The sequence below is a fragment of the Pleurodeles waltl genome, chromosome 8 (assembly GCF_031143425.1).
Source record: "Pleurodeles waltl isolate 20211129_DDA chromosome 8, aPleWal1.hap1.20221129, whole genome shotgun sequence".
Lineage (NCBI taxonomy): Eukaryota > Metazoa > Chordata > Amphibia > Caudata > Salamandridae > Pleurodeles > Pleurodeles waltl.
Genome location: NC_090447.1, coordinates 832,055,012 through 832,075,968, shown reverse-complemented (window position 1 = coordinate 832,075,968; position 20,957 = coordinate 832,055,012). Strand labels below are relative to the sequence as shown.

Below are 20,957 nucleotides of genomic sequence, written 5' to 3'. Positions count from 1 at the left end.
GAGTCTTGCGAATGGCTTGTCTGACCGCCAGACTCGTAATGAAGCCCTACATCTGTAGGCTGAAATCTTGACATGGCGAAGATGCAAAACACATCCACTAGCTATGAGGACTTTTGGCGGCAGTGAAATATGAATTGCTCCCTCTCTAAGTTTTTCCTCTCAAAAATCAACGGCTTCAGCTGGAGCTCATTCAATAGCTATTCACATTTGAAAGGACTTTGTTGGACACAGCCTGCAACACTGCCCTAGTTTCAACTTACATTTCAGAGACAAACTCAGAAGGTAAATCCCTTAATTGGGACTACACCTGCTGCTTGGTGTATCTGACCTGTGTTCCCTCACAGTCTGCCTGAAACTGTATATAGGTTGCTGTCAATTGCAAACAATGACTACTGATTGGTGCTTTACTTTTGTTTTGATTTTTTTGCTTTAAATCGTTACAAATTCATACTTCTGAAACAGTGTTTTACACTAACAAGTTAAGGGACTCACATTCCCCCAATTAATAATCCACTTTTTTACAATAATAAATAATATATCTAGACACCTATTGATACAGTTAAAAATACAAGATATATTTAAAGTGTCCTTAGATCTTCCCTTAAAATACAGCTTTGGCACTTGAAAATGTCAAACATGGAAATCATAAGGCACTGACATTTGGTGGTATAGGAAACTTTTTCCTTGCGTATTGTTCCCAACAATACAGAGTATATGAAACCATGCAGAATATTATAGATTTATGGTTACACAACTATAATGAAAATAAAACTATAACATTTTTCCACGGAATACAATGGTTAGTACTAAATCACTGATGGAAAATTAAGATAAGTTATTGGCAAATCTGGATTTCAAAATCAATGCAAAAGATGCAGGAAGTAACAAAAGAAGCATTTGCAATGCAATAGGTCTTGCATTTGCTTGACTTAGAGCTATTTCCATTGTAAATTCCTAACTGGACTTTTCTTGCCGCATAAATTGGTCAACTCTGCCTCATAATTTAGTCTTTTCCTGCCACATAATTCCAGTTGTCCTGCATATCACTAAAGCACTTCCATTTACCCTCTTCCTCTATTTGCAGAAAAAAATGAAAATGTTGCCATTTAGTATCCTAATTTAAATGTGCCATGCTAATTCCAATAGAATACCACTTTTCCCACTCCACCATCAGGCTGGCTAACACAATTTCCAAAAAAAGACAAGACAGCCAGAGAGGAGAAAAAAACTAGAATGGTCACCCAAACATATCAAGAGTGTTCAAACAGTCATAGTGTAATAAGGATGTTAAGCTGGCCTGAATTATGGAAATTGTAATAAGGAGAGATTATTAAAACATAACAATTATTAACTAAACCTTTATCGGAAATAAACTTTTGGCATTAGACTGTAATGCTCAAAACAGCCCCTAGAGGGCACCATAACAAAAATATAATTTGTAAGAAACATGGTCATGTAACCATACTGTTGGCCCCTAAAGGGGATAACCCCAGTAAAAAACAGGAGAAAGTAATGTAGTTTAACCATATACTTAGCCTCTAGTGTGTGTTTTAGGGCTAGCAAGCCTACTGCAATGATATTGCAAACAAGGCCTTTAATACAAACTTCTCCCAGCTATAAAGCAAACGTTGTAGCCATGAGAAAGCTTAAAAGACACTGAATGGTGGAAAAGGTTATTATTTTTAGGTCCCCACTAACCTAGTGTGGGGACCCAGAGATGATGTAGACAGAAAGAGCGTTTTGAAGGTGGTCCCATTGTCCTAGGACCAACACAGGCTGAGTTAGGAGCAAAAATGTTTTATAAAAGTAATGCCCTGCCAAGCGTTAAGGGGTATGTTTGTGCCGCCAATACTAAAGTAAGTTGACTGCAATGCTCAAAACAGCCCCTAGAGGACACCACAATAAACATATCGTTTGTAAGAAATATGGTCATGTAATCATACAGTCAGCCCTTAGAGAGCATAAGCACATGAAAAAGGAATAGGAAAAAGTAATGCAGAGTAACCATATATTTAGCCCCTACAGGGCATAGAGCATTACGCATTTTCAAGGCTAGTAGGTCTATTGCAATGATATTACAAACAAGACCAAGAAACCATAACTTCTCCTAGCTGTAAAACAAAAGTTCCAGCCATGAGAAAGCTTAAAAAGTTATGAGCAAATATGTTTTTTAAAAGTAATGCGCTGAAAAACATTATGGGACAAGTTTCTGTGCCTCAAATATTTTAATATGTTGATAAGACTGTAATGCTTAGAACAGCTCAGAGAGGACACCACAATGAAAATAGCATTTGTAATAAACATGGTCATATAACTATATAGTTAGCCCCTAGAAGGCATAACCACACAAAAAGAAAATGACAATAAATGATGCAGTGTAACTATATATGCATTATATGTATTCAGGGGTAGCAGGCCTATAACAATGATATTATAAAAAAAGTTCCAGCCATGAGAGGGCTTCAACAGACACTGAATGGTGGGAGGGGTTATTATTTTGGGGTCTCCACTTACCTAGTCTGGGGACCTAAGCATGATATAGACAGAAAGAACATGTTGCTGTGAAAGTTTTGGTGGTGGTCCCATTGTGCTAGGACCACCACAGGCTGAGTTATGAGCAAAAATGTTTTGTAAAAGTAATGCCCTGTAAAGCATTATGGGTAGAGTTTTCCCGAGTGCAGTGAATATTGTAGTATTGGCTCTCCCGCTGTGCCGGGAGAGACGCTTTCGCTTTGAGGATTTCTGCTTTACATAAAGCATTTACCAATTTAAAGTGTTTTAAGGGGAGAACAACAAGAAATTACTTCGATTAGATAACTGTGAACAATGTGACCAGCGCTCCAATACCACCGACTAACTTCACGCTGTTGTGCCTGTTCGCACTGTGAGCTCCATGGTCGCCATGCAGAATGAAGGAGAGAGACAAAAGACATAGTTTCGATTTTCTATAGGCTATAAAAAATAAAAATAAAATAAAAACAGCCTGTCTCCTCTGAAGGGTGCAGACTTGTGTTTATATGCCCTAGCAAAGAGGCAGAAACGGTTTGGATAATTTCTTGGACTACAAAAAAAACAAAAACAAACAGTGTCTGACTCCTCGCTGGGGCACAGAGGAAATTTACCTGCTTACATTTTTTTTTCATTTAAATGCAATCACATACATGGTGGTATACTAACCCTTGAAGGCCCCCAACTCTGTGATTGTATCCAATCTGAAAGAGTAAATGATCTTACAAAACCGCTACTCAGGCCTCAAAAAACCTACTCGCCCACTTGTTATGGCGAGTCATATTTTATCAGGTCAAGCTATTTTTAGGAACTACGCACCCCCTTCTGGCAAGTTGATAAAGAACAGGTGTTCTGCTCAGTCAGAAAGTGAAGGAGAAATAAAGAGGCTTTTAAATCTTGTTCTTATCTTGTGACACCTGCTCTGTGTTCAGAGACTAAAGGTCAAAAGTTGGTTTGTCTACTTACAATTAATTTTCCTTCTGACAGAGAGTTCCAGAACTGTCTGGCCTGCTATACAAAATGTGTGAAATGAAAGGCTGTTGTGTGTCAGGTTTTCCCTAACACAAAACATTTAAATAACTAAGTCAACTGTACAACATTTCAAAATATATTTCAGTAGTTCTGAAAGCCTATTTTTTGTACTTCTGTGTGAGGCAAAAAATATTTAACTAGGATAAAACAAATCAGAAAACTTTACTTGGTGATGTGCAAAAGATAAATATGTTTTCTGAAACGTAATATTCACAGATTATTGTTAATACACTACATAGCTTTATCAGTAAAACTGCAAGTTAGCAGGAATGTTTTGGGGCATTTCTTGGAAATATACTGTCTGAAAACGACAGTGTGCTACCACATCATGCTTTAGTAATATACGTGTTAAAAAAGTGGATGTTTAAACAATTTGAGGAACACTCCTGACCCGATGGCAATGCTATTGGTAAACTAAGAGGCAAGCCATGGATCATGTGTCCCCTATATGTGGGCTACATTCTTTTTATACATAGAGCAAACGTTTAGTCTATTTAATCAAACAAAAGTTTTTTTGTACAGCAGAAATGCTGACCTCACATATTTGAAGGTGACATATGTTGGAGAAAAGGTGACTCTGTAAACTAAAATATTTCCCCAGATCACGCAATTTGAGACACATTTACAGGGTCAAGTACATTACAGTTAGGTTGAGAAGATTATTCAAGTTACTTGACTTGCAGACCTAGTAACATTTTTATGATTTTTCGAGTCCTGCTCCTGGACCTGCAGCACCATCTCTAATAGACCCAGCTTTCTTGTAGGTAGAGAACTTATGCCACACATACACGTCTCTTCATGATTAGATAGGATATGTATGTAACCATTGAAAGCAATTTGCACTTTCCTGTAACATGCCACCATAGCTCACCAGAAAACACACTGATGTAAGGCATCTGCAAAATCACAGTGGACCTTAGAGCCCGAGTTATTCTGGCACATGAAGGATTTCTTTAAAAAAGCAACTGTCTCGTCCTCCCTTTTTAGACTGTACAAAAATATACATAATAAATAAGGTGAAGGGACAAAGCTGCCTATTTTTCGTGGATATCCCATAATCTCAAAAACTCTAAATCCATCCATAAAACTGTAAACAAGGCCTAAACACTTGCAGAAGTGTACAACACAACCCATGCAAAAAGCACCACCAGACACATACTCAAGCACAGAACTGTGCAAAAGGCATGTAACAAAGCATGTGTCAGCTGTCCCTCCGACATTTTGACAACTACATTACAAACAACTACACCCTTCCCTTGTTCAGGTGATGCCAGATAGACATAAAGACATGGCTTTTGAAGTATGACATAGAGATTTAATCTCTATCACACAAAAATGAAGTATGGCTAGGTAACACTCCCTAGCCCCACACCCATCCCATTAGTCATAACCCCCACGCGCTCAGCTAAACATATACACTGCATAAAGTTATATTCCTTCTACTTGTAAGATACAGGAGTAGTGATTGGATGACTACTGACCTATTTTTGAAGGACACATAGGGCCTCATTACGATTTCGGCAGACAGTTTAGATCGTCTGCTGAACTTTTGATGGGGAGGTTGCCGCCATAGTGCCTACCTCCCCACCGGGCCCATTGGGAGTCTCCCGCTAGGTCAGCTGGTTGAAACCTGAGTTTCCCCCCGCTGGCCTAGCGGGAAACACCCTACAGCATTGTCTCCGGCTTGTAATCGAGCTGACTGCAATGCTGTAGGATGCAGGGCGCAAAAGCACCCTTGCAATTTTCACTGTTTGCAAAGAAGACAGTGAACATTGCGAGAGTGCTGACCAGGGGGACTGCTGGACTGCCCATGCCAAGTGCATTAGCAGTGCAGAGACCCCTCCTGGAACCCCCATCACCCATTCTCTGCCACCCTTTTCATGGCAGTGCTACCGCCATAAAATCGCTGGTGGAGAATGAGGTTGTAATACCCAGGGCAGCGCTGCCCAGGTGGATTAGGTCTGCCGCAACTGCCAGACCACGGGGATCTCTGATCCTGGCGGTGCTGGCGGCCCCACCGCGGCATGACCGCTGTGGTCTTAATATGGCGCTTGGACTGCCGCATGAGAGGTATGTCTCCCTGGCTTTTCAAAGAATGTGGATACAATGTTAGAGGCAATCTGATAAATAATAATGAATGGAACTAAGGATGATAGTCATAACCCCCACCTGCTCAGCTAAACAAATACACTGCATAAAGTTATATTCCTTCTACCTGCAAGATACAGGAGTAGTGATTGGATGACTATTAGCCTATTTTCAATGGACCCATAGGTCCTCATTACGAGTTTGGCGGGCAGTTTAGACCGTCTGCAGAACTCTAGATGGGGAGGTTGCTGCCATAGTGGCTACCTCCCCACAGGGCACATTAGGAGTTTCCCACTAGGTCAGTGGGCAGAAACCTGAGTTTCAGTTCCCTGGCCTAGCAGGAAACACCCTACAGCATTGTCTCTGGCTCATAATCGAGCCGACGGCAATGCTGAGGATGCAGGGCGCACCAGTACCCAAGCAATGCTCACAGTGCGAGGGTGCTGACCAGGGGGAGCCACTGCTCTACCCATGCCAAGTGCATAGGGAGTGCAGAGGCCCCCCTGGGGCCACCTGCAGCTATTCACTGCTACCCTTTGAACTCGCAATCCCCTGAGCAAATTAATGCTTTTCTGGGTGACCACATGGTCAAGGTTGTTTGTTAGGGTGATATCCTTATTTGCATGAACTGCCAGCAGTCAGGCATTCTGTAGGGCAGGGATCTCCAAACTTTTGTGTAATAAGAGCTACTTTGCTTGCTACCAACAGCATTAGTGTTGTAACAGTGACCTTAGACATTAGTAACCACTAAGTCCAAGATGACCAGTAGTGATCACCTCGGTGCATCAGGAGGGTTGCCAGCAGTAAGGTATAAATGGATTTGTCAATATGAAATGACTATATGTCAGTATTACATGCCAGCTATAGTTGCAGTGACGTTTGTACAAAAGTAATCACATTAGTAACTAGTTTCCTTGCATAATTTATCACATTCAAAATCACTTTTAAATATATTTTGGAGATTCAGCCATTTTTCCCCGGATACACACATATTCATCTTGGAATACACAATTGTGTCATGCATTTGTTAATTTAACAAAGCAAAAACTTCAAATTTAGAAGGATAGGATGCAAATCAGTAACAAGTTTCCTTGCATGATTTATCACATTCAAAATCACTTTTAAATATATTTTGGAGATTCAGCCATTTTTCCCCGGATACACACATTCATCTTGGAATACACAATTGTGTCATACATTTGTTAATTTAACAAAGCAAAAAGTTCAAATTTAGAAGGATAGGATGCACACAGGAGAGGTACTGACAGGTGTTTGTAGAGCTACCAGTAGCTCACAAGCTACTTGATTGAGAGGCCTGCTACAGGCATATGTTACAAAAGAGGGGTAAGTGGTGCCGCAAATCGCATGCCTGCTTGGTTTACATAGTTTATATGTCTTAATTCTGGCATTTGTATTGTGATCCACATTGAAAATACATAGTACATCTTAAAACTGTAAATGGTGTAAGACCTTAAGCCAGAATGAAGAAGTTAAAGTATACAACTGTGATGGATGTCATCTCCTCCCACAGGTTGGGTAATTGGTGTTTGATGAAAAGCTATAGGACTAAAAGCAGGTTGGAAGAGTTCACCAACAGAGTTGCTGGCTTAAATGGTGACAGATGGTTGTGCAGCATGACTACTGGCTAGGTGGATGATGTTTACATTCCCCTGAGGCTGAGCTTTCAGTGCTAATTGTGCCTGTGAGTGTGTTAGCCGCACACATTGATCATTGCCATCATGTTCTTCAGGGGCTACTGTTACTTGTACGTTGCCTGTAAGGAAGAGAGGGAATGGTTTCACATAAAAATGATTATCTACATTTGTGGTTTTCAGATTCTCACTTCCGGAGGTTATTGATGCAATACAGAGTTGTGCGCATAATAAAGCACCAGGCCCGGACTCAATCCCGATGGACTTGTATAAAGCTAACCCTCAGTTATGGGCACCCATTCTCCTAAATGTTCTTAATGCAGCCGTTACTGTGGGCATTCCTGCCTCTTGGAGATTGGCATGCATAGTCCCAGTGTTTAAAAAGGGTGATCGAAATGATCCTAAGTCTTATCGCCCTATTTCACTGCTGGACTCCTCTGTGAAGATTCTGGGACTGATTATCTTAGGCCGTCTGGAGGCCTGGATGATAGAAAATGATATTTTAAGTCGGGAACAGTATGGCTTCAGGGAAGGCCTCGGCACGCAAGAACAGTGTCTTAATTTACTGATGATAATCAACAAATACACGCAGGCCAGGAAAGGTACCCTTTATCTTGCTTTTATGGACCTTAGCTGTGCTTTTGATAAAGTGAACCGGTCTTTATTATGGGAGAGGCTAATTCAGTCAGGGTTGGACCCTAATATTGTAGAGCTTCTCCGATATCTCCATTCTGGGACAGTTGCAAACGTGAGGGTGGGCCCAAATGGGGAATGCTCGGAGGCTTTCAAGCTTTCAAGGGGTGTGCGCCAGGGGTGTGTCTTGGCCCCTACCCTGTTCCTTTTATACACAAATGGACTGTCAGATTTTCTGATCGAACACTGCAGGGATGTCCCGAAGGTGAAGGGTACTGATATCCCTGTGCTGACGTATGCGGATGACGCGGTCCTTATGGCCCGCACGATGAATGGTCTCCGAGAATTAGTTAGAGCTTATGTCGTCTTTATGTCAGCTTTGGGACTGGAGGTTAATTGTAAGAAGTCGCACTTTATGGTTTGTGGTAAACCTATGAGTAGGGTGGAGGAGCTAAGGGTGGAGGATCAAATTATTAGCAGAGTCCATGAGTTCCCATATTTAGGGGTCATTTTAGATGAGAAAGGATCTTGGAAACCCTGTATTGCTAGAAGGATTGTGCTTTTTCATGCAACAGTTGGTGCAACCTTTGACTTTGCGGCTAGGGTAGGGAGCAAACCTATCAAACCCCTGCTTGAAATCTATAGGTGGAAATGCCTACCTGTCCTTCTGTATGGTTCAGCACTTTGGGGGTTTAGGGATACCCGAGCCCTTATGGTGGAAGAAAATCGGATCTGTAGAAGACTTCTGGGTGTCGGGCAAAATATTCCTGGATTTTGCCTTCACCTGGAATTGGACCTTGAGTATGTACAGGACACTACCCAGATGGCTCCCCTTTTGCTATGGATTTCAGTGTGGAGTAACGAACATGCCTCTCTTAATAGGGATATCCTTAGGGATTGTTTGGCCTGCGACAATGTAAAGCTTATTCCCTGGCTGTCGCATATAAGGAAGATGGCACATGACCTGGGGCGGCCTGAATTGTTTGATTATCCCGAGGACCTGACTAGCTATGATAAGAAATGGGTTAAGGAGAACTTTCAGAGAATCCAGGAGACCAAGAGGGAGGGGGAGGCTCTAAGGAAAAAATCGATCAGGGAATTTACTATGCTAAAGATGTGGGTGGGTCCTGAGCGATATCTCTCAGAAATCAAGAATGTGAGGGAAAGGTCTCTCATAACTCGATTCCGCTTGGGGATCATTAGAAGTAATTTGTGCTTCCCCCTAGGTCAGTATGGGGAGAAATGTATTAGACCCTGCGCCCCTGTGATGGGGTGTCCCATCAGACCTTGATCCATTTTACACTGTTCTGTGTCTTTTATGCACCATTTAGAACCCGATTTCTACTACCGCTCCTTAGGCCCAAGGGTTTTGTGCAATACCGTCCTGCTTTCATGTGGCTGCAAATGGCCTCAGATGTACTGGTATGGAAGGGCCTGGGATCATTCCTGAAGGGAGCAACTACTTGGCGCAAAAATGTAGAATTTTTAGAATGATTTTACTTATTATTTTGTTTTTGTTTTTTGCCAGTTTTTTATGAATGAGGTTTTTATCTTCTTCTGCTTTTTATTTTTATATACATATATATATATGTACTTGTTTTTATGATGGGTGCTTTTATTATACATGGTTTTTATTGGTATTTTTACAATGTTTTGGTGATTATGTGTTGTAATGGATGAATTTTTTTCATACCGAATAAAGCTTCTACTCTGTCTTAATTCTGGCATTTGTATTGTGATCCACATTGAACATACGTAGTACATCTTAAAACTGTAAATGGTGTAAGACCTTAAGCCAGAATGAAGAAGTTAAAGTATACAACTGTGATGGATGTCATCTCCTCCCACAGGTTGGGTAATTGGTGTTTGATGAAAAGCTATAGGACTAAAAGCAGGTTGGAAGAGTTCACCAACAGAGTTGCTGGCTTAAATGGTGACAGATGGTTGTGCAGCATGACTACTGGCTAGGTGGATGATGTTTACATTCCCCTGAGGCTGAGCTTTCAGTGCTAATTGTGCCTGTGAGTGTGTTAGCCGCACACATTGATCATTGCCATCATGTTCTTCAGGGGCTACTGTTACTTGTACGTTGCCTGTAAGGAAGAGAGGGAATGGTTTCACATAAAAATGATTATCTACATTTGTGGTTTTGTGTTGCAATGTATGTGTGGGGTATAGAGAAACTCACCAGGTGCTGTCGCGGCATCTATACGCCCTGAGCTCTAAGTACCACAGAACAGGTCTTTCATCAACGGGGCATATTCTCAAATAGCCAAAGCCTGTCATGCAGCACAACATGCAATGAATGCTTCTGAAATGAAGATCTCCCACTACAGGTCAATCTTTTTGCCACAGTCCTAAGTATAATGATACTGTAACTATGCCATTTTCTTTCATTTTACAAGCCTACATGGTATTCCTCATCCATGTTGGGTTACAGGAAACCTGTGTGCTAAACAATCTGTCAGAAATTCTAGCTCTGGGCCAGCAAGCATACTTCTTTAAGTTGCACTGGTGACTTAGTTGTTGTTCCATGTGCTCTGACGGTATGTGGTGACATTAGTTAGAGTGTGCTGTACTGGGAAGTTGCAGAATGTCCAATTGGATCTGGTGCTTAAAAATATTATGCTGCAGGAAGTTGGCTTCTCAATCATGGTGGGGCACTATTCTAGCAGAATGAAGAAAACTGAAGGGGTGAGATTTGGTTCTAATAACATCTAAACTAGAAAGAGTGCTTGAGCTGGGGCAAAACATAGGGAGTAAGTCCAATGAGTGAGCCGAGTGCTGAGTCAGAGGTAGGATATTTAGAGGATCTAAAGGATCGATTTTGGACAAGTTAAAACATGGCCCAGAGTATGTCCAACCTTGTAAATGGGGCTCTGCATGGCAGTTCAAGACAGTTTATGGCTCAAGAGCATTACATTTGCAGCTACTAAGGTTTATACAGTAGGGAAGTGTGTTAACATAAAAGGTGGAAGAGTATAGCCTTATAGTGTTGGCAACTGTGATGGGCATTCTGGCAAACTATTATGATTTAAATATTGAACTGCAAAAATACTGTAGCCAAAATATAGACCATAATATCATAAAATAGAGTATACATAAGCAACTATATGTTTACTTCTCAAATGTCCATGTATTTTACGAAATACAGATCTGTTTGGAGCAAACAAAATTAGAAATCCTCAGCAATAAGGTTGAGAGTAGAGTGTACGCTACCCATAAGAGACAAGAGAGTATGCTTAGCCAAAGTGAGGCCTCTGAGGGTAAGAGGAGAAATTTCCATTACAAGCAGTGCTATTTTCTAAACGTGCCTAGTTAGATTAGAAAGCAAGCTCGCAAAATTGGTTGAGTTCTGGCAGTTTCTACCCTTAATCATGGCCAGAATTGTTGCACTGGTTAAAATGGATGTACTCCGCCCCTTGCTTATACTTATACCAATGCAGCTGCAGTAAAGAATTTCTTAAGAAGCAGGACATTATACTGACCTCTATGGAACTAGGGGAAAATGAGCAACGAGGTGACACACTACAAGCTACTTACAGGAAAGGAGGCATGCATCTACTTGACCTCCAAAGTTACTTTCTTTAGGCACAGCTGAATTTTGTGACAGGTGGCTAGAGAATGCACAAGAGAGGCAGGAAGCTGTCCTAGACTCATGGACATATTGAGATACTAGAGTGCTTTCAGAGGGAGAGGGGATCCACACTCCAAAATAAAACTGGGACAATGAGGATAGACTGACCTTTCAGGATGCCTGTGGAAGACTCTGCTCGATAGCAGGATTTTAACATCAGCCAGACACATATGCATATGTTTCCACACATGCCTCAATCTCCTAAACTGTAGACGTAACTAGAACTACAAGAGTCTATGGATGAAATTAAAATTATTTTAGGCACTTCAGGACGGTTGAAACACACAAAGACTGATGGGAGAAATGGTTGCAAGTTGTCTAACCACTGGTAATCACTCTTGGTAGCATCCCAACTCATCATTCTTTTGCTTACCTACTTCAATTTGGACCCAGCCATATTCAAATCAGTCTTGATCCTGTTCCTCGTAAAAACAAACCAGACCGAACTGCCAGGCCAGGCCCTACTTGAACCAGAACACAAGCAACCCAAGACCCGTTTCACCTTAGTTATGTGCTCATCAGCCAGGTACAGCCTGGCTCAAGTAAGACAGTGATTTTATATTTGTAAAGTGCAGCGTATGCCCGAAGGCCTCCTGGCACTAAGCGTCTACTATCTAAATCTCTACACTAGTGATGATCAAACTACAGTGGGAGAGCAAAGAGCCAGGTTTTCAGTTGTTTTTAAAAAATCTGCAATTTGGATTGGCCTCTCAAATGCTCTCAGAATATGATTCCAGAACTAAGAGGTGTGGTAAAGAAAATCTCTGCCACACCAAGAGGTTCTGTAGAGTCTAGGCACCACCACTTTTTGGAGACTGCAGATCTTAAGTACCCATTTGATGACAACTGCAAGAATATTCTCTTGAGATATTTAGGGCCATTCAGATTAAGAACTTTGTGAGCTGTACAAAGCGCTTTAAATGCAACCCTCTTCGTAACCAGGAGCCAATGTAGTTCCTCCAAAGCTTTCTAAACAGAGCCAAATTTCTTGATATTACTAATCAGTTGAGCTGCTGCCTTCTGTATCCTCTGCAGCTTTTTTTAGCAACCCTTGCTGTATGCCCAAATAAAGGGCATTAGAGTAATCCAGTCTCGAAAACCCAGAGCAATGTTGAATGTTTTCCTAAGATAATAGGGTATAAAAAGGTAGATTTTTTTTTGTATTTTTAACAGAAAAAAACAAGATGACAAGCTAATTAGTCTGATCATGAAGGTGAATTTGGAATCAAACAGGATTCTCAAATTTCTCACTTTCGATACAAGAATGGGCAGAGGACCAAGAGTTTGTGGCCACCAGGCGTTATCTTGAGAAGTGGCATTTCTTTTTGGGACAAGCATCTCCATCTTCTCATAATTTAGCTTAAGGCAGTGGCTGCTCATCAAATTCACTAATGCTTTCATGCAATTATTAAAGAGATCAGCCACCTCCTCATTGTTGTTAATGATAGATACTACTATTTGAGTATCATCATCATAAGAGATTTTGCTAATGGAGCCATGTATAAGCTAATAAGTGTGGGACTCAGTGATGACCTTTGCAGGATGCCAAGGAGAAAGGTTTGGACGTGAAATCTCCTAAGGCCAACGCCTGTTCCCTACAGTCAAGAAAGGAACAGAAGTGGTTGAGAGCTGAACCCCCATGCCTAATTTCTACCATCCGTTGTTTCAGGACTGGGTGGCTGACAGTGTCAAAGGCTGAGGATAGGTCTAAAAGGACCACTGCAGCCTTTCTACCTTTGTCCATGTTATCTTGGATCTCCTCAGTGGCTACTACCAAGGCCAACTGCGTATTGTGTGCTTTTTTAACGCAAACTTGGCTTCATGCAGAGTCCCATTTTGGTTAGTAAATTTGGAAATCGAGATGTTTAAGTGTGTCTTTAGAATTTTTGCTGAAATGGGGAGCTGAGGTAAAGGACAACAGTTCTTCTCTTCATTCGGATGTAAAGTTGTTTTTTAGTAGAAGGAAAATAGACGCTTCTTTCCACTTCTTAGGAAAACTACCCACCATAATGATGTTATTCAGCAATGTGGTAAGATGCGTGGAAATACATTCTGCAATCTCATGCAGCTATTTGGGGGGGGGGGACAATGGTCTGCTGGGGCACCTGATTTAGTGATCCCTATTAATTCAACCACTCACTCGGTTGCAAAAAGTGGAAAATTATGGAGTCCCGGATGGTTATTATCTAGGGGATTATCCTCTACAGACGAGCAGTTAACCCTCTGACTGGCATTAAGCTCCTCGTAAACGGCCTCTACCTTTTTTATGGAAAAAAGAAATCAGCCAGTCCGTCACACATCTGTTGTCAGGGGGTTATCGAGATGACAGTGGTGAGATGTGAAAGCGACTGTACCACTTGGAAAAGCTCCCTGTGGGAAAAGGTGGCCAGTTTGATCTTTTCAGTGAAATAATTGTTATTTTCTTTTACCTTAATACTTGTATTATACTCCTGGATACCAACTCCTCTATGGAGTAATTACTCCTCCAAACGTTTTCTTGTCGCTGACACGTCCTTTTCAGCTCCTTAAGCGTTTGTGAGTACTAAACGACAGTTGGACGAGTTCTATGGCTTTTCACCAACCTAATGGGAGCGAACTGTGGTGCTAGCTCATTAATCCAATTAAAATAACTATCTGTGGCTTCATTAGGATCCGTGGATAATGATGGTTTTGATGCCTCCAAGATCTCTGAATTATTTCTTGTTAATTTTACTCCAGGCCCTAATAGCTTTTACCTGACCAGCGTTTTGATTCATTTTGATCATAGGTTTAATACCAATACTAAATCACATTATCATGTGATGACAGCAGGTAGTCTGAAAGGTATCCTCCCATTGTATGCCCGGGTGATTTGAAAAAACCAATCACAAGTGTTACCTGCAATATGTGTACGTGTATTTATCAGCAATTTCCAAGTCAAATCCATTCATGTTGTCAATAAGCATTTTAGAATCTTTATTAGATATATGTTCCATAAAAAACAGGGTCTTTAGGGTCGGGGATCTGTAGACGAGTAAGCTGTAAAACCTTGGGTTACAATCCATTTAAAATTGAAGAAAACATCTTCACAATCTGCTATTTTGACTGTTCACTAGTAATCTCAAAGAATTTCCTGTAAATTATTGCTAGTCCTTCCCCCGTTATTCCTCTTGATCTAGCCTACTGAGAATATAGCAGTCCAGAAGCGCAGCACCTAGATGGCGGTCGGAAAACTTGTCCACCCAGGTTTCCATTAGGAAGGCGATATCGGGGACATGTGGGTCCAAGTACTCAAAGATCTCATGTTTATGTTTAATTGCCGAGCGTGTATTCAGCAATAAGCAATTCAACTTAAGATCCAGAGGGGGCCAGAGAGTGGTGCCTACTCAACTGGGAGAACTTGTGTTAGTTCTAAGTGGCACGCATATTAACATCATGATGTATAATGATTCTGCATCAGATTTAATTTAAAATATTACATAATACATGCTTAACTATATCTTTCAATTAAAGAAGAGATTCTCTAGAATAAGACAAATATTGGGCAGGGGTCCTGGCGCAGGCCAGCCGCATACGGGCCCATGAGGGCTTGCCTTATGCGTGAACACTCTCTGCAGTTGAATTTCACAGCCAGCATGGGGCGTGGACGAGGGCGTGAACCAATCGCTGATCTCCAGTCAGCGTAAGAGATTTAAAAGGATTCGGCAAACTAAAATACAAAACCGGAGTACAGCAACTCCTAACACCTGGTTCAGGCTCCCCTGAGCCAGGTAAATGCTGGGAAGGCATGTTTAACTAAATAAAAAGTGCACAACACAAATCACAAAATTAAAAGAAACGTGCCAAGCCTGTATAGCATGCAGGTTGGTTAGGAGCCAGGCACCTCGTTAACATGGAGAGCCAGTATCCTAAAAGGAGTTTAAAATGGGTCCAGTATGGCAGAGCACCTTAGTGTAGACCTTAAATGAATGCGTTCTACAGCTGAATTTCACCTTCGTCATAGGGCGTTGCCAGGGGCGTGAACCAATCGCTGAGTTCTAGTCAGCATTGGAGATTTAAAAGCACTGGGCAAACTAAAACAAAAAATTAGAGTTTAACAACTCCTAATACTTAGTTCAGGCTCCCCTGAGCCAGATAATACTGGGAAAGCAAGTTTAACTAAATGAAAAGGGCAAAAGATGAATCATAAAATTAAAAGAAACGGGCCAAGCCAGTATTGCAGTGAGAACAGGACCCACGTCTGGGCATACCCAGGCCACTTAGAGCAGTACTTAAAACAAAAAAAGGTGATGGGAGGAAAGCTTACAATTGGTCTAACCACTGGCATTCGCTTGGGGTAGCATCCCACCATTGTTCTTTTCATCTGTGTCACTGACTTGAGAACCGGTCTTGGGTTGCTTTGGCTGTGGTTCAAAGAGAACTTCATTTGGCAGTTCGGACTGGACTGTTCCTATTAGAGCAGGGTCAGGATTTGCATATGGCTGGGTCTGATCTGAGGGGGCATGGTAGGCAAAAGAAAGACAAGTTGGCATACTGCCTTGATTGACTGCCAGTGGTTAGACTTTTTGAAAGTATCCTCCCATCACCTTCCAACCCCCACGGCATTGTCCATTCCGCAGGGTGCTACAGCCTTAACTAAGAAATGGCAGGTAACAGTTCTATCAGAGTTTCATTTAATGAGTGTGGATGAGGTACAAAATATAATAAAATCTGTTAAATCAGGTTCCCACTAGACCCCCACTCCCTCGGATGTTCTAGTGAGGGGGTGGAGGGGGAGAGACCCTGCTTATCATCCTGATGGAAATGTTTAACCATTCATTATTAACATACTGTATTCTCCAAACCTGGAAACTGTCAATAATAAAACCTTTATTAAAAAACGCGGATGATAACCCTCCTGTGGCACATAAACTACAGGTTCATCTCCTTGCTACCATTTATAACCAAGGTTTTAGAAAAACATGTAAATCAGTACCTCTCCACTTCTATAGAAGAGCAAGGCATTTGCACTCTATTCAAACAGGCTTTAGAACAGGTAGCCATACAGAAACTGAGCCACCAGTGGCCACAAACGAAATTCGAGCAATTTTACAGCAAGGTGATGCAGCTGCCATGATGATGATGGATCTAAGTGCCGACTTTGACACAGTGTCACACCCACTCCTCCTTCAGAGAACGGAGGAAATAGGAATCAGAGGGCACGCGCTAAGGTGGCTGAATACATTCTAAGGGGACAGAGTTTTTCAGGTGAGCAAAGTCTCCTGCTTCTCATCTATCCACCCACTACATAATAGGGTGCCTCAAGGCTCATCCTTGAGCACTACATTATTATTCAATTTACATGTTCATCTGCTAGCAGAGATTGTACAATCCCTTGGCCTAGCGCTAGATGACACGCAAATCATCCTGGCTCTTACCTCACAGACTAGCAGTGCTACCTCTCAACTTAATGCGTGCTTCAATGATGTTACAGATTGGATGTCGAGGAGCTAACTCAAACTTAATGGGGAAAGAGCTGAGGTTCTGGTGTTTGGAAATGATAAATTAAGGGTATGGCAACTAGGATGACCTAAACAATTGAGATATTTCAGCCTTTGAGTTTACTCCACCATCTGGCCGGTTGTGGATACCAGGTACTACTTGCACATTTTGCGTACAGCCAAGTGAGAGTAACCTCCATTTGGAAGGGAAAGGCTCCTGAATTGAGGGCCCCATTGACCAGAAGGGATTTTGGTAGCAGAGCAGTTTCTAAGCCCTTTGCTCTACTTTTAATGTCTCTTCTTGGATACAAAATCCAACATCTTCTGTGGTACAGGGTCAGCCTTGCTCTGCCTGCAATGCACATTCTTCTAGAGAAATCTCTTCTAGGAGGTGGCATATACACCCTGAGGGTTCCGTGTACAATAACCTCACTTTATTCTTTACATTTTTTCTGTGAATTTCTTTGGTTTCTTTAACATAAAGAAAGATATCCATCACCTTGAGCAGCGTGGGGTTGAGCGCAGTGCCCTTGCCAAATGCCAGACCCTATGCCCAAGCCATGCATGGTATTTGGCCGTGCACTGTGGGGGGGGATGCAGACAGGCTCTACACCCACCCCTTCACCACCCACAGTTGGCTATGTCATGTAACAATATAAAGGGTGATATTATAAGTAAGGCAGACCTACTGGCTTTGTCAAAGGCCCAAAACACCAGAATATAAAAAGTGACTGGGCCTACTGGCTTAATCAATCAATCAATCAGTATTTGTAAACTGTGGCTACTCACCTCTGAGGGTCTCAAGGCGCTGGGGGGGTTGGGGGGGGCCTCATCCGAAGAGCCACATCTTGAGGTTCTTTCTGAAGATGGTGAGGGATGGGCTTTGTCTGGGGTGCAGGGAGAGGTAAGTGAAGGAACGTCCTCCGGCGGTGGTTTTGCATATGCGAGGGATGGTGGCCAGGGCCATCTGGGCAAAGCTGAGGGATCTGGCGGGTGTGGAAAGAGACGCAGTGGTTCGGGAAGGCTGGTCCTGCATTGTGTATGGCCTTGTACGGTGGGTGAGAAGCTTGAAAGCAATTCGCTTTGCGACCGGTAGCCAGTGGAGGGTCCTCAAGTGTTGGGAGATGTGTTCTTGGCGAGGTAGGTCCAGAATGAGTCTGGCGGCAACGTTCTGGATGAGTTGTAGTTTTTCTGATGTTCCTGGTTGAGGTGCAGGGGGTGTTCTTTGCTAGTGACTTAGGCGTTGGTGACTGTCCTGCGACAGACTGCTGGGATCCATCTGAAGATCTTACAAAGTTTGCGGAGTGTGTGCCAGCAGGAGGAGGCAACAGAGTTTACCTGGCGGGTCATGGATAGGAAGGAATCGAGGATGGTTCCTAAGTTGTGGCGTGCTCAGTCAGTGCATGGGGGGTGCTGAGGGATGTGGGCCACCAGGAGTCGTCCCAAGCTGAGGTGGCATTTTCGAAGGTGATGAGCTCAGCCTTGTCGGGGTTGAGCTTGAGGCAGCTTTCTATCATCCAGGTAGCGACAGCTTCCATTCCTCAGTAGAAGTTCCTTTTGCCCGTGTCCGGGTCTTTGGTGAGGGAAATGAGGAGTTTTGTGTCATTGGCATATGACACGATGTTCATACCGTGGCTTCTGACAATAGCAGCGACAGGGCTCATGTATACGTTGAACAGTGTGGGACTCAATGAGGATCCTTGGTGTCAGCACATCAAAAAATATAAAACAGGCAATTTGCTTTGTCAAAAAGTCACCAATACCTCTAATCAAATGTATATTTCATAAATTCATACATTGCAATGTATAATAATAATAATAATAATAACAGTGACTGTCTCAAAATATTTTTACTAAAATGTTTAAAAAAACAAGTACGCCTGAGTCTTTTTAAAAACATTTTTAGGCCACAAGTGCAGCCATAAAACCAACCATAGGGGAAGAACATACAGTTCCAGTGTTCTAAAACAATACGGTAAGTCATGGATTCATGACCCATAAGGGTTACTGTGTTCCTTTTTTAATGTTGCTGGGGGACAGCTGTGCTTCTTCTAGCACTCCAAAACATTAAAAACAAGCATTTACAATGCAACGGGTCTCGCGTTTGCTCATGTTAGAGCTGATCGCGTTGTAAACTCCTAACCCGACTTTTCACCTATCGGGCAAAAGTGCATTTATGTACATAACCCGAAAAATTTAAATTAACTATGTAAAACGCTCGACTTCTGCCAAGCGAGATCGCACTCGTAAATTAGAGAAAAAGAAGTCCACGAGCCCGATGGAAAACAGCGAGCCTGCGCTCGAGGAGGGCTAGCCACCAGAAAAGGAATGAGTTATGCCTGCCTTCGACTAATGAAAGCAAGCAGATTTTATTAGGGAAGCCCACGAACCAATTAAAAACACTGACGTGAAGTTGACAGGGCTCCCAGCCCTTTTCTAAATACAAAAGAGTCTCGCTGCGATACGCATGCGCGAGCGCATGCAACGCAGGCTCGACCCTAAAAAGGGCTGGTGGCGCCTCTAACCCTTCGAAAGGCACCACCAGGAAACAAAATATAGTTTTAAAAACTTCCTCGCAGGGCATTATGTGGTGCTCCTTGCACTGAGCAGTGAATAATAAATGAATGGTTCCCACAGCTCATTTATTATTCTTTTTGTTTTATTTTTTATGGGTGCACCGGTGCCCACCCGGGCGTCCACGACCTGGCAAATGTTGGGGGCCGTGGACAGAGACCCAAGGCCCCCCACAGCACCTGCTTCCCAGCCAACAGCAATACCGGGTGCTGGCATTTTTTTTTTTTTTACAGTGGTTGCCCCAGAGCCCACCCAGGGTGTGCCCACAACATAAGCATTGTTGGTTCTATAGGGGAGCCCTATTGCTCCCGTGGCCTTTGCTGGCTCTCCAGTCAGCACCCATTGTGGTGCCAGCAGGAGCCAGCAATTGCATTTTTTACAGTGGGTGCACCGATGACCTGGAGTACCCACAATTTTTTTTGTTTGTTTTTTGAGTTGGCGCAGGTCAGGGAGCCACATGCCGGCTCTTCAAACTGCACCCATTCTCTCTTGCTCCCGCCGCTTTGTTCCCTGCTCAGTAGAGTGCGGGCAGGGAATAAAGTTTGTATTCCCTGCCCAAACTCTCCCAGGCAGGTAACACTAGTGTCTTGGGTGATGGGGTCCCCAGCACCCATGCACATGGTAGGTGAACTGCATGCACCCTCACCAAAATGTAAAACTCAGCCCTGGGGGATAAGGTCACTGTGGCCCTTATGAGGCTCAGGGATGGGAGCCGCATGCCCCAATCTCCTAAAATTAAAACTCGGCCAAGGTAGATGGGATCCCTGGGGCCTTCTTAATGCCTGTTGAGAAGGGACAGCATGCCCCCTTTCCCCAGCTGACCAGGGGGGGGTATTTTTGAAAAGCACAGCAGGTGGTGCTGGTTTTTTTTTTTTTTTTTTAAGGACTGCAGATCCGCTGTCCCCAAGAAAAAAAGAATTATGTTTTTGTGCCCCAGGTATCCATACTGTGCGCCCCATATGGGCTTTTTTTTTTACCTGTATTAAGAAAAGGGGACTGAGTACTTGAGTCCTAAAATATCTGTCCCCACACCTGTGTTGATGTGGTGGCAGCCTTTCATTTCTTATATTTAGATCTACCAGTTCCAATGATCCTCTGCAATATGATCTATACATAAATTCTGAACGCGCTAAAATTAGTATCAAACCCAAAAAAATCAATTTTCTATCAAAATGTGGTCCTTACTATAACTACCAAGTGGCAACCCCTACTGGTATGTATGTAGGTCTAGATGTGTGAAGAAACTATAACTTGTGGCCTTAAGTTACTTTGCGGTACCAGTTATAGTTTCTTAACATAAGTATAACTATAACTGTTGAATTTCTATGGTTTTGTACGTGTGAAATGCGAACCTAACCATAGTGCTGCGTCAAA

General features: G+C 42.6%; 1 protein-coding gene across 5 annotated transcripts in view; it reads right to left on the bottom strand.

The window, feature by feature from the left end:
• The window catches only part of NAXD (NAD(P)HX dehydratase), a 359,272-nt gene that overhangs the window by 254,060 nt on the left and 84,255 nt on the right, over positions 1 to 20,957 (bottom strand). The window lies entirely within an intron of this gene.